Source organism: Dipodomys merriami, unplaced genomic scaffold (genome assembly GCF_024711535.1).
Source record: "Dipodomys merriami isolate MVZ:Mamm:240054 unplaced genomic scaffold, mDipMer1.0.p SCAF_494, whole genome shotgun sequence".
Lineage (NCBI taxonomy): Eukaryota > Metazoa > Chordata > Mammalia > Rodentia > Heteromyidae > Dipodomys > Dipodomys merriami.
The window spans coordinates 774,925-789,241 of record NW_027206062.1 but is presented as its reverse complement, the minus strand read 5'-3'; the positions used below and the strand labels follow the sequence as shown (position 1 = coordinate 789,241).

At 34.9% G+C, this 14,317-nt stretch overlaps 1 pseudogene; it reads left to right on the top strand.

Annotated features, from left to right (window-relative positions):
- The first annotated feature begins 8,148 nt into the window (after positions 1-8,148).
- LOC138809356 (U6 spliceosomal RNA) lies at positions 8,149-8,245 on the top strand (annotated as a pseudogene).
- Positions 8,246-14,317: the final 6,072 nt, after the last annotated feature.

Here is a 14,317-nt window from a genome sequence, read left to right as displayed (position 1 = left end):
ATTTCTATGTTCCATTCCTCTCCTGGGATCAGTTTCCACATCCAGTAACAGTTACTTTCAGGAACAATCTATGGTGCTGCTTGAGGTATAATGAATGTTTTCTGGCTTCACCGAAATAACACAAGGACACCTTTGGACCTGTGTTAACACGTGTTTCACAGACAACTTAGTAAAGAGAAAATATGAAATTTATATTTCTTATAAATACATTATCCATGAGTATATTGAGTTCAAAATTTGTAGATTCTCCTTAAATTAAGGCGAATTTTAAAGGGGAGAATGTTCTCAGATCATTTTTTTTGTGAGTGTATGTGCTGCACATTATTTCCCAAGTGTACATGAATTTGTTAACTCATGTTAACTATAGGAATAATAAGAGAAAGAGAAATTCTGTGTTTAAGTATAAGGATTCAATACACTACAGAAGACTCTACAAATAAGACCACGTTGAAACAATAAAGCCAAGTCCAGTATGTAGATTTATGAAAGTGACATAGAGAAAGTATTACGCCTATGTGGAACACGAAGTAGATTCTAAATCACGCTTGCTAATGACACAACTTTGTAGAAAGTAGAATGGAAGAATAATTATGTTTCCAATGCAAGTCAGATATAAAAGCATGGTCTTAATTTGAAAAAAAAAGTCCATCTTGAGAGAGCAGGGATTATACTAGCCATGAACTGGTGGATAAGATCACCTTTTTTTCTTTCCTTTACTTATATATTTTTGTTGGTGGTGGTCTTGGCACTGGAACTCTGGGCCTGGGCACTGTCCCTCTGCTATTCCGCTCAAGGCTAATGCTCTACCACTTGAGCCACAGTGCCGCTTCCAGTTTTCTTGCAGTAAATTGGAGAAAAGAGTCTCCGGGACTTTCCTACTGGGGCTGGCTTTGAACCCCAATCCTCAGATCTCAACACCACCCAGCTTAGGATCACATTTCTAACAGTGTACACTCAGCATATGTAATTTGTATATTCATCTATCTTTATATGAAATCTTGAGTTAAAAATCTGGACTACAGCTTAGACATTACACTCAAAAAATGTTTGTAGTTTAAAAGTTGATTCTACTGGATAAATGAAACCTAAGAATGTAAAGGAGTCTGGGAAGTTCAGTTTGCATCCAGCCTGGGCAGAACAGTGTTTGAGACACTATCTATAATTAACCAGCCAAAAGCTGGATTGGAAAAATGGCTCAGGTGATGGAATAACAGTCATGAGAAAGAATGATGAATAAGAGCTTGAGGCTTTTGCAAACATACATATAAACATACACATAAGCACAGAGGCACTTATATGTGCCTCTGAAGCAACTCTCAGAATATGTAGAAAAGTTAGAAAACAATAGAAAAGATGTCCTGAGTAAAACTAGAATCAAGTAATAATTTTTAAAATGAGAAAATCCTCAAATGAACTTTCTTCAAAAAAGTTTGAGAATATTACATAGGTAAAGACCAGAGATAGTAAGAGAGTCAAGTAATCAATATTAAAGGGATTGGATCTATGGAGGAATGAATCAGAGACCCGGCAGATGCATTGAAAATGTTCATACCCTGTGTCAAATGTTTGAACATCTTTGAAAATAGTACATAAACAGTCTGAGAAGTCCAGTGGATAATATCACGGGAGAAGTTCAGAATTGCTAATCTGTATCTAGATTAAATAAACCAAGCAGGGGCTGGGAATGTGGCTCAGTTGTAGAGGCTTGTGCCTTACTACTTCAACCTCAGTACCACTTGTGTCTGGCTTTTGCTGAGAAGTTTATTGGAGATAAGAATCTAGGGAACTTTCCTGCCTGGGTGGGCTTTGAACTCTAATCTTCTGATCTTAGCATACTGAATATCTATGATAGTTAAAAAAAGTATAAATATAAATATTTGCAAGAATACCAGTGGAGGAAAAATGATGCAACCCAGTTTATTGTGGTGTTCTTTCCAGAACACGGAGGGCATCACATTAGCAGAGGTGTAGTATTTTTTCCCAATAGAGATAAGCTATTTGTGATGTGAATTAAGAGAATTTTGAGGTGCACCCTACATGTTGGAAACTGTTGGTCTAGGATGACTTTATGGCATAAATTTTGGGATTGATGGTCATAGAAACAATAGCTTAATCTGATAAACAATTGCTTACTCTTGAAGAATTAATTATAACCGATGCTTTACAGTTTTATCCTATACCAGAATGTGGCTATTTTTCTGTTCACTTCTCAATCTGTAACACCCCATTGGAAAATGCATCTATTGCAGAATTACATAACATGGAAACAGGTACTATTTTGAATCTCTCAGGTATGGAATGTTCAGAATTTGAAAGTGAGTAGTTATTAGTCATAGGAATTTTGTAGAACATACATATTCTGTCCTCTTAACAACTTATTTACTTTTAAAAGTTTTGGGTTTCCATAGAATTAAACGGTTTTCGGTTTTGGTATGAGAAAGTATTAGTTAATTCTTTTTTGAAAATATTGGCAAGTATATTGTGAAAAAATTGTCTAGTTGGATAACATTCAAGTTGATGGCCCTCCCATAAAGAAGGGGTAATTCATTCAAATTAGATGCCAAATAGTACTGATTTCTTTAAAGTTACTACATAAAGAACAATATTTACTATACCAATACAGTGAAATTTTATTTCATGCAGCTTATATTTTAAATTTAATTTTAATGTGAAAGTGATGTGCACTGCGTTAGCAATTGTAAGGCAGTGAATACATAACTTTTCAAACTTATTATCCTCTCTCTCATTTTTCTCACAGTTTTCATTCACCCCAAAACCCCTCACAAGTTGTAATGTACATTTCCAACATATTGTCTTCTGAGTATTGCTATTGCATTGGTTTGCCTTTTGTCCTTTGTCTCGCCATTTTGTTGTTCCTCTTCCCTTCCCTAATTAAGGTAAATGTATACACAATACACAGGGTACCAAAATGAAACACAGTAGGAGATAAACCATAGGGGAAAACCCAAGGAAAATAGAAATCACATAGTACATTAAAAACAACAACTGCAAATAAATATCTCTTTCCATATCTTAGAGTTCATTTTGCTCAGCATCATGTTCATATATATGCCTAACAAAGTCACTGGAAAATAATAGTTTCATGGATACTATATCATGAAAACAACATGTTAACTGTTTTTGATGGTAAAGGTGGAATTAGCATTGTTAAATTCGCAATTCTGATAAAGGAATTTCAAAATAGATTTAAAATTATGACAGGTGAATTTTAATTGTTCAAAATTTTAACTTAGCCTATTAAGAAAATTTAAAATTGCCTGAGAAAATAAGCTTTCATGCAAAGAAATTCATGGAGACATAGCTGAGAAGGAGCAATGTGGGTAAGATGGCTCATTTTCACAGTAAACAAACAAACCTCACAAACCTTGCTGTAAATCCTGTAGGTTCCCATGAGAATTGTCCTTACCCAGGAAATATACTCTTACTGTGTGAAACAAGGTTGTAATGGAATTTAAATTCAAAGTTTTTATTTTAAATAAGACATCACAATTTGTGAACTGACCTTTAATTACTAAACAGAAATTCTCTTAAAAAGATAATTTGAGTCAAAATATTTAGGAAGAAAGTGCCCTTCACAATGAAAGAACGTATTGAGTTTACACTTTTCTTTTTAAATACTTTCCACAATGTCTTTGCACGTGAAGCACTGAAACACAGAAAAAAATCTGATTGGATACTTCAAACCAATGATTTCACATTTCATAGTAGCTTAAAAAATAATATCCTTATTAACATGAGATAGTGAAGATTTCTTTTATTACATAAGCCAAAAAGTTTGGGGATCAGAAAATAATTGAGCAAATTGAAAAGGTAAGAAAACACGTTATTACATACCCTAGCTAAGCATTTTGGTGTCAGCAGTGGAGGAGACTAAAACTTTTTGATATAGATTGTCTTAATGTTTTTGCTACCTTAAGTGATTTTACAGAGCCTATTTGGCTCAGTGTAATGAAGAACAAATTGAACGAAGACATGACAATAAATTCCACCTCCAAATAAAAGAGTTTTCAAAGAGAAACCATGAAGATGTAGCAGTGGGGGACGTCTTATAGTCCTTCAGCTTCACTAGACTTGAAGCCAAGAAGTTGTGATTGATTGGAAATCAAGCAAGAGCTAAGAGGAGGACATAAAAGTAGGACATAGAAATATTGCCTTTGTAACAGACAATGTCATCCAAGGAATCGGTGATTTAACTCTATTCTTCTCCATACATCATGTTGAGCAAATACAAGACCAAGAGGAAAATAATCTATTTAAATAATTTTGCAAAGAATAACTTCACTGTTCCTGATATGGTATCTAAGGAGAGTCTTAAGAGAGAAGATAAAAGTCTTAAGAGAGAAGATAATAGTGGAGTATTCTTAGGTTTCCTCTAAATATCTTGTTAGCAAAATATATCGTTGAGGTTAGAAGTGATTGAACCAAAAAGTGGTAGAGTAATTATTTTTGTGGGCACTTTAGACACAAGAAAATTTCAAGGTAAAAGAAAAAAGAAAAAAAAATTATAGCCAAATAGTTGTGATTATAGGTTCTTGGACTGGATTTTTGGAGACAAAGTTTTGCATTAGTGTTGGTCCTCATTAACATAGTTGTTGGGTTTTCGTGGCAACTAAATGAAAAGGGGAAGTTTAATGGACTCGCTTGAACAAGTAAAGAGCATGATAGAAAATAATGGCAAATAATATTTAATGAATTATTTTGAACAATTATTTTGTGAGAACCAAGAAGGAAAGAAATTTCAAAATCACATGACTTTATTAAAAGTATGAAAATGGAGTAGTGAAGAGATTGAGAGAAAACATAGAGTACTATTTTCTCTCCAGTGGAGTAATAGGTTCTTGATCTTGCTTCTTCCATTCTTTCTTCACAAGCTATCAAGTGTGCCTCAGGACTGGAGTATCCAGTTCAGACAAAGAGCACTCGCAGAAGAAAATATTTGCAGTAGATATAGGTGATTTATAACCTTAGACAATCTTTTTAAGTCTGTTCAAAATTCTTCCCTACCCCAAACTTCCCTCTTTGAACAGCTTTCTTTGCTTTTCCAAAGACCGCCCTTCATTAACTGCTTAAAATTTTGAGAGGGCATATTCATACGCTCTAGAGATGGCTGTTTGGTTGTGATTTTTGTGTGTTTTATTGTTGTTTTTAAGTGAATTTCAAAAGGTTGTGCAAGTGTTTTACAATTAAATATGTCCATCTAATTGTCTAATGCTCCTGGATCAGAGTCACTCCTTCTATCATTCTCAACCAACCCTTTCTCCAAGATTTAGTTCAGATTTACCACTTCCTTTATTACATGTGTACATTGCGTATTCTAGCTGTACTTGCCCCTTGTTCCATTTTTCATTCATTCTATTTCTTGACTATTGTTCCTCTCTGGTTTCCATTTCCTGATAGTCATTCTGTTAAACTGCCTGTTAATACTTTGAAAGGTTTATATACATTCCATGGAGTTTCACTCCCACATACACTTGAACTGTTGTCAGCTTATATTTCCATAATTCATTCATCTGCAATAACAATTTGCAAGACTGGAGATGTTAAGCACTTAGACATGATTTTATTCTCATTCATTTGGAAGATTAATCTTTAACCAATAAGAAAGTTTAAAAATGGCTTAGAATTTATTCCTAACTACCAGTTTTTTTTATAAATAGCTTTGGACAATGGTGTGCGATTATTTTATTTTGCATAGGATAATTTTTTCTACTACCTATAAGTTTTGGAAAAGAAGAAAACTAAAATTTACTTCTTAGAGGAATATGACAGAAATAGAAGACAGATTTTATGTTTGTCACATCTCTCATCAGTACCCATATTCAAGATTTAAAATCATATTTCTTACTATGTTAGACAGATTGGGAAAACATAAAACAACACATGATAGGGCAGTTATTAGTGACTTTTTAAAATGTACCTTCTTATTTGATGAAATTTACTTTGTTAGCTAATATTTGGGTTTGAAATATGGGAGGCTGATCTATTTAACACATTTCTGGAAGGCACCCACTAAACAACACAAATTGTGAGGGGTACTATTTCTACACTTTAAAGAATGGTTTAACTTGTTTGGTATTAGTGCTGGGTACGTAAATCAACTCTTTTAACTTGCTCCCTACACTTGAAAACATTGTAATGTCACTATCATCTACTTGTCAAGGGTTATTTTGGCAAATGTGATTTTAAATAGTTTAGTTGAAAATGAATATACTTTCAGGAGATTAAATGTATGTTATCATTGGTTTGAGAATGACAACATTTTTTATACTACAGAACCTAGTTTACTGAAATACCAGTGTATTGAAGCACTAAGGATCTTCACAGTTAATATTTTTCTAAATGATATTTGACCTCTAAATCAAGTATTCCTTGCCTTGGTAGACCAATTATGGATCTATCATTACAGAAACTATTTTTGGGGGGGAGTCCAGTCGTGGCGACTGATCTTTAGGCCTGGGCACTGTCCCTCAGCTCTTCAGCTCAAGGCTAGAGCTCTACCACTTGAGCCACAGCCCCACTTCCGGCTTTTTTTCTTTTTGCTTATGTGGTCTGAGGAATCGAACCCAGGGCCTCAGGCATGCAAGGCAAGTGCTCTACCACTGAGCCATCTTCCCAGCCCTACAGAAACTATTTTTTTGGCTGCACTGAAATCTTTCATTAATCATTAGGAGAGGGGTACTAAAAATAATCTTGTTCATTTGTGATTTTGTTCACTCATATGGGCTGGTCATCAGTAAATTGAAAGTTTGAATTACAGTACTTTCTCTCAGATTTTGTGATCTCATCTTTCATTTTAAGTTGCCTTGCATTTCACAATTGATTTCTGCTAATTCTTGTAAGGAATTGGGGTCCAGAAATAATGTAGGAAATGAGAAATTGAGATGAGTCTTCAATTATTTTCTAGAAAGATTCACTGTGTAAAATTTAAAATCAGCACCTATAAATATAAAATATATAAGTACATATAAAATAAAAATTGTTTTGCATTATTGTGTTGTGGTTAGGGAATCAAAAGCAACTCTGTTTTGGGGGATTTTTTTGGGTCTGGTCGTGGGGCCTGAATTCTGGGCCTGGGTGCTGTCCCTCAGCTCTTAAGCTCAAGGCTAGCACTCTACCACTTGAGCCACAGTGCCACTTCCGGCTTTTTTCTTATGTGGTGCTGAGGAATCCAACCCAGGGCCTCAAGCATACAAACCAAGTGCTCTACCACTGAGCCACCTTCCCAGCCCCAGCAACTCTGTTTTAAAGTATTATTCCATTATCTCTACCTCAGTTTTTGGTAGAGTTAGACTTAAAGCTTTACCATTTGTAGATTTACAGCCTAGAGGCAAGAAGAAACACTATGATTAAAACATTACCAATTTCAGGCCTAATATCAAGGAGAAACATATGGCCTTCTTCAGGAGCTATGGAAATATTTGGTGATAGAAAATCAGTAGTGTAAATTCCTGCCAGATTGGATGATGCACAGGCTAGAACAGTAGGTAATCATGCATGTGAACAATTTTTTCACCTTCTTGGCTTTAGCTACTTTTGAAATGATAAGCATAATAAACACTTATATTTTGATAAAATATCTTCCATTCTGAAAAATTCTGTCTGAACTGTTCATCTCTCTATGATTCCTTGTAACTAAGATTAGTTTTGTTCCAGTAAGACAATCTATGCTGTCAGGGTAAGATATTCTTGTTGGTCTGTTCCTACATGGAAGAAGGGTAAAGGTTCAGGTAAACATTTGTCCCAGCAAGACCTCATTTGGGAAATTTTAAGCTGCAGTAGTTTAGAAGTAGCTCTTAAGCAAGTCTTACTTTGAATCCATTAGCTCTACAAAGCTAACTGAGTTGATAAATAAGTACTTGAAAAGCCATCACCTTTGGACTTAGCTGAAAAGGTTTCAAAGTATGATTAAATTTAAAATGAAAATGACAAAATAGAAATTGACAAAAAATTGTAAATGTGAGTAATCGACCAAACGATATGTATTTTCCACTATACACAGAATTTTAGAGAAATAAGATCAATAGCATTTTTAGGAACAATAAGGGTTCCTTGTTACAAATAGGGAACCATGGATAGATGCCTGTATAAAGATTGCATCATTAAGTACTTAAATTTAGAGGGTAGTACATGCTTCAGAAGCAGGTCTACCCAAATTTCAATACAGAGATTAACATGGCACATGCACAAAGATGATATGAAAATTTGTGAAGTATTCCATATTTTTTCTTTCTTCTGATGCAAGAAATGAAAAACAGTTATTAAAAAGTTAATTACAAAAAAACAAGTGTAACAATACATGTAATTTATAGAATTAAAGGTTAGATTGACATCAGTGTATTAATTCTTCACCTTAGAAAGGCCTTTACATAGCATAACCTTTACAAAACTTGAAATTAGATAACATTGTAATTTTATCCCAAGGAAATAAAATAATATAAGGACCTAGGAAAAAAAGAAATCTTAAACTTCTTCTATATGGAATGCAGTCTGAAAGGACACATTTATTAATGAACCTATACATTATATAACAATGTAGAATTCCAAGTATTATATCTAGGAGCGAATGAAATAGATTATGGATATTATACAAACACAGACATACTTTTTTTCAGAAAACTACAAGGAAAACTTTAGTTTCTATAATATTCATTTCAACAGAGAAGTTAAAATTATTTCTGATTTTAAAAAATCACAAACTGCAGAAATCATTATAGATGTATACAAACAACTCTTTAATACATTTTGACATAAAAGTCAGGCAATTCTCTTGAAAGAATACCATGGATTCCATGAATTTTTAAAGTAAGATATTGCTGTTGCTTTGTATTGTGAAAAAAAAATTTAAGGGACACAAAGGATGGACTGGCATTTTTGAAATTTAAGAAACTTAACCAAACCATTACAACTTAGGAGAACAATTTGTACAGCCTTCCACAACTTCAAAGAGGTAGTGATACATACTTATCCTTTTGTGGCAATATTAAATGCAGTTTCATCCAAGTTGATCTTCAGACCTGGTTTGATATAATGGTTCAACAGAGTATCTTTTCTATTTCTATTTCCAGCAGCAAGATGCAAGGCAATCAAGAGGCCTTTAGTTTGGGTATTGGTATCTGCATCATGATGAATTAAGAAAGAAGCCACTCTAGTATTATTGCACATATAAGCACTGTGCAGGGTTGTGAGCCATTCAGAGTTATTGCATGAATATCTGCCTTGAGCTACCAACTCATGGACAAAGTCTAAGTGGCCACTCTAGGCTTCCCAATGAAGAGGGGTATACTCATCTTCATCCCTAGTATTCATCTGGGTGGCCTTTTTGGAAAGTAGTCTACAAGCCATAGTAAGCCGATTAATTTCAGCATCCCAAAGAATAAATTTGCTTGGATCCTACTCCATTTTTTTCTTGCAATTGATACCATTTCTCACTTTTTCATCTTGTTCCTGGTCTTCGTCAGAATTGCCTAACCAGAGATTTTGAGTGCAAGTGGGAATGAGATGTCCATGTATTTCACCAAGATTTCACAATGGTTGAACTGGTCAGAAAAATCTGGTGAATTTCCTGCATATGTTTTTTCATCATGATTTAATTTCTCTTTTTACATTTTTACTATTTTGAATTATTCTAACTGATAGTAGAGAATTGATAGAGAGCAGAGAAATGATTTTCCTCAGTATTCAAAAGTACAGACTGAAAATGAGGACCAGTGGGGTCTTCATGTGCAGCTTATTCTAGGAATGAGAAAATAGGAAACAATGCCTTCTATGTCAATGATTTGGGAAATACCATGTTATAGTGTAAAAGAAATCACTATTCAATATAAAGGCTTTAAGATCTTTCTAATAGCTTTGTAAAGTTGGTATCCAACATTAGAAAAAATGTATAATGCAGTAGTAAAATAGAAGTCCTTTGTATGACTACCTAAATTCTTGTTTTTTTTAAATAGCTATACCATTCTGAATTTTTTTTTAAATTTTATTGTGAACATACTGTACAGAAGGGTTAAAATTACATGGGCAAGATAATGACTATATTTCTTATCAAGCATTGTAGCCTCCTCCTTTGTTTACCCTTCACAACCCTTCCCAGCTTCCCCCTACTTCCCACCCAAACCTACCCCCACACCAAAGTTGTAAAGTTCGTTTTCGACATGACAACTTGTACTTCTCATTGTTGCAACGGATCCATCTGTATCCTTATTTAAACGAATTGTTTTTCCCCATCCCCTCTTCAAATTATACCAACATCAAATACACTGAAAGCAGGGGTTATCCTGTGGTGGAGGAACATACAAAGCAACAAAGAAATAATCTTTTATATGTGTTAGAAACAACTGCATGAAAGAAAAAAAAAACTTTTAAATACATGTCTAAAGGTTCATTTTCCTAATATCACCTTATCCGACCTTCTCTGATTGACTCATACATATACTAGATATTGAAAATAAGGGAAACCGTGGGGCCTATGATTCATTGGGCTTGGCTTACTTCACTTAATATAAATATTTGCAAATCTTTCCATTTCTTAACAAATGGGGAAATGTCATTCTTTCTGATGGAGGCATAGAATTCCATTGTGTATATACACCACATTTTCTTGATCCATTCATCTACTGAGGAACATCTGGGTTGGTTCCATATCTTAGCTATGGTAAATAATGTTGCAATAAACATAGTTGTGCTGGTAGCTTTAGTGTGGTCTTGTTTGTAAACATTTGGGTAAATGCCCAAAAGTGGGATTGCTGGGTCATAGGGGAGCTCTATGTGAAGTCTTTTCAGGAACCTCCATACTGCTTTCCAAAGTGGTTGAACAAGTTTACATTCCCACCAACAATGAAGTAACGTTCCCTTCTGTACACACCCCCTCCAGCATCTGTTGTTGTTAGAGTTCTTGATTTTTGCCATTCTAACTGGAGTGAGGTGTTATCTCAATATTGTTTTGATTTGCATTTCTTTTATGGCTAGGTATGTTGAGCATTTCTTCATGTGTCTATTGGCCATCCTTCTTTCTTATTCAGAGAAGTTTCTCTTTAAGGCTTTCGCCCACTTATATAATGGGCAGTTGTTTCTATGAGGATTTGTTGTTGGGGGATTTAATTTTTTGAGTTCCAAGTATATTTTAGATATAAGACCCTTGTCTGTTGTATGGCTAGTGAAGATCTTCTCCCAATCCGTGGGCTTTCTATTGATCTTGCTAGCTATGTCCTTTGCCATGCAGAAGCTCTGCAACTTTATGCAATGCCATTTGTCCAACCTTTCTTTGATTTGTTGTGTTTCGGGGTCTCTATTCAGAAAATTTCGGATTGAGCCAAGAAGACATAGGGTTTCTCCTATTCCCCTGCTTTGACTTCGAGGTCTTTCTTCCATTTGGAGTTGATTCTGGTGCAGGGTGATATATAAGGATCTAGCTTTATTTTTCTACATGTAGTTAACCAATTTTGCCAGCACCATTTACTGAAGAGGCTGTCTTTCTTCCATTCTATTGTTTTAGCTCCCTTATCGAAGATTAGATGGCGGTAGGTCTGTAGGGTGATTTCTGGGTTTTCAATTCTATTCCATTGGTCCTGAGGTCTGTTCGTAAGCCAATACCAAGCTGTTTTGATTACTATGGCTTTATAGTAGAGTTTGAAATTTGGTATTGATATTCCGCCAGCAGTGTTCTTTCCGTTGAGGAGCGTTTTTGCTATTCAGGGTCATTTATTGTTCCATATGAATTTTTGGATTGCCTCTTCTATTTCCTTGAAGAATGAGGGTGGAATTTTGATAGGTATCGCGTTGAATTTGTAGATAGCCTTGGGAAGTATTGCCATTTTCACGATGTAAATCTTTCTAATCCAGGAGCATGGGAGGTTTTGCCGTTTTTTTAAGTTCTGTGTTGATTTCCTTTTTCAAGATTTTAAAGTTTTCATCATAGAGTTCTTCACTTCTTTGGTAAAGTTAATTCCTAGGTATTTTATTTTTTGTGGGGCTATTAAAAATGGAGTTGCTTTCCTAATTTCAGACACACTTTTCTCATTGTTGGCATATAGGAAAGCCATTGATTTTTGAGGGTTAATTTTATAACCTGCTACTTTGCCAAAGTTTTGAATCAGCTTGAGTAATTTGGGAGGTGAGTCTATGGGATTTATTAAATACTAGATCATGTCATCTGCAAAGAGGGAGAGTTTTGTTTCTTCTTTCCCTATATGGATCTCCTTTATGTCTGCATCTTGTCTTATTGCTGTAGCTAGGCATTCTAATACTAGATTGAAGAGAAGTGGAGAGAGTGGACATCCTTGTCTTGTTCCTGAGTTAAGAGGAAATGGCTTTATTTTTTCACCATTAAGTATAATGCTGGCTGTAGGTTTGTCATATACAGTATTTATTGTATTGAGGATGTTCCATGGATTCCTAATTTTTCCAAAACCTTCATCATAAAGGGGTGTTGTCGAATACTTTTTCTGCATCTATTGAGATAACCATGTGGTACTTTCTCTTGTCCCTGTTGATGTGATGAATAATATTAATTGATTTGCGTATATTGAACCAGGTTCGCATCCCTGAAATGAATCCTGTTTGATCGTGGTGTTTGATTTTTTGGATGAATTGTTGAAGTTGGTTGGCCAAAATTTTGTTGAGAAGTTTTGCATCAATATTCATCAAAGAAATGGGTCTATAGTTCTCTTACTTTGATGAGTCCCTGCCTGGTTTTGGGATGAGGGTTATGATGGATTCACAGAATGTGTTCGGTATTGAACTTTCTCTTTCAATTTCATTGAAGAGTTGGAGGAGAATTGATGTGAGCTCTGCTTTGAAGGCCTTGTAGAATTCTGCTGTAAAACCATCTGCTCCTGGACTTTTCTTATCTGGGATGTCTCTTATTGCTGTTTCTATTTCAATGCTTGATATGGGCCTGTTAAGCTGGTTTAATTCATCTTGGTTTAGTTTTGTCATGTCAATATTTTCTAGGAAAAGGTCCATTTCTGTCAAGTTCTCATACTTATTAGCATAAAGTTTTGAGAAGTATTCCCTTATAATCTTCTGAATCTTGGTTGTTTCCGTGGTGATGTTTCCATTCTCATCTCGGAGTTTATTTATTTGGGTGTGTTCCCTTCTTTTTTTTGATAGATTTGCTAAGGTACTGTCAATTTTGTTAATTTTTTCAAAGAACCAACTCTTTGTTTCATTGATTTATTCTGCAGTTTTTTTGGATTCTAATTCATTTAATTCTGATTCAATTTTAATTATTTCTTTCCGTCTACTGGATTCGGGTTTATCTTGCTGAGCTCAGAGCTATAAAATAGCCTCTGAGAACTGCTGTGTCACAGAGGAGCTGGTTATTTGTGTGTTCATTTTTGTTGAATAGCATGAATATTTGAATTTCCTTTCTAATCTCTTCCATGACCCATTCGTGATTCAGTAGTGTGTTGTTCAGTCTCCATGTGATACCGGACTTTCGTTGGTGGCTTTTGTTGTCGAGTTCTAATTTTATTCCCTTGTGGTCAGAGAAAATGCAAGGTATAAATTCAATGTTTCTGAGTTTATACAAGTCTTCTTTGTGGCCTAAAATGTGGTCTATTTTGGAAAATGTTTCTTGTGCTGGTGAGAAAAACGTGTATTCTGATGCTGCATGGGGGGAAATATTCGGTACATATCTGTTAAATCTAATTGATATATGCAGCTGTTTAGCTCTGTGGTTTCTCTGTTGAGTTTTTACCGAATTGATCTATCTAGTGGGGAGAGTAGTGTGTGAAAATCCCCAACAATTAATGTCTTTGGATTTATATGTGATTTGAAGGAAAGTAGTGTTTCTTGCATAAATGTGGGTGCTCCATTGTTTGGTGAATAGATATCATCTTGAAGGAGAGATCCCTTAATTAGTATGTAGCGACCTTCTTTATCTCTTCTCAATAATTTTAATTTGAAGTCTATTTCATCTGATATTAGAATTGCAACTCCCGCCTGTTTATAGGGGTTGTTTGCTTGGTAGATTTTGTTCTAACCTTTAACATTGAAAATGTGTTTGTTTTTACGGGCAAGATTTGACTCCTGAAGGCAGTAGATAGAAGGATCTTGTTTTTTAATCCAACTAGACAGTGTGTGTCGCTTAATTGGAGAGTTCAGTCCGTTAACCTTAAGAGAAAGGACTGAGAGGTATTTGGGAGTTCCTCCCATGATATCTACCTTCTTGGGGGCTGCAAAAACTGGGTTCTTCCTATGGTTCTTGGATTCTCAGTTTGGGTGCAGTTTCTTGGCCTTTTTTGTGGTCTTGTTGGTTTTCTATGTGAAGGACATTTTTAAGAATCTTTTGTAGGGC